The 306-nt window shown below is 60.5% G+C and overlaps 1 protein-coding gene across 1 annotated transcript in view; it reads left to right on the top strand.

The window, feature by feature from the left end:
* The window catches only part of LOC111139127 (PNMA family member 6F), a 3,022-nt gene that overhangs the window by 2,124 nt on the left and 592 nt on the right, over positions 1-306 (top strand). The window lies entirely within an intron of this gene.

Raw genomic sequence — 306 nt, 5'->3', positions numbered from 1 at the left:
GAAACCGGGTATCCCCCAGCCAACAAAGATGCTTTCCGGGCTGACCCGGCTCTTGAAGTCGTCACTGAGGGCACCCCTGCGGGTGCAGATGAAACCGGGGATCCCCCAGCCAACGAAGATGCTTTCCGGGCTGACCCAGCTCTCGAAGTCGTCACCGAGGACACCCCTGCAGATGCAGATGAAACTGGGGATCCCCCAGCCAACGAAGATGCTTTCCAGGCTGACCCGGCTCTCGAAGTCGTCACCGAGGACACCCCTGCGGATGCAGATGAAACTGGGGATCCCCCAGCCAACGAAGATGCTTTC

The sequence above is a fragment of the Enhydra lutris genome, unplaced genomic scaffold (genome assembly GCF_002288905.1).
Source record: "Enhydra lutris kenyoni isolate GAN:26980312 unplaced genomic scaffold, ASM228890v2 scaffoldscaffold96, whole genome shotgun sequence".
Classification (NCBI taxonomy): domain Eukaryota; kingdom Metazoa; phylum Chordata; class Mammalia; order Carnivora; family Mustelidae; genus Enhydra; species Enhydra lutris.
Note: the sequence above shows the minus strand (reverse complement) of the source record. Positions and strands in the feature narration are given on the sequence as shown.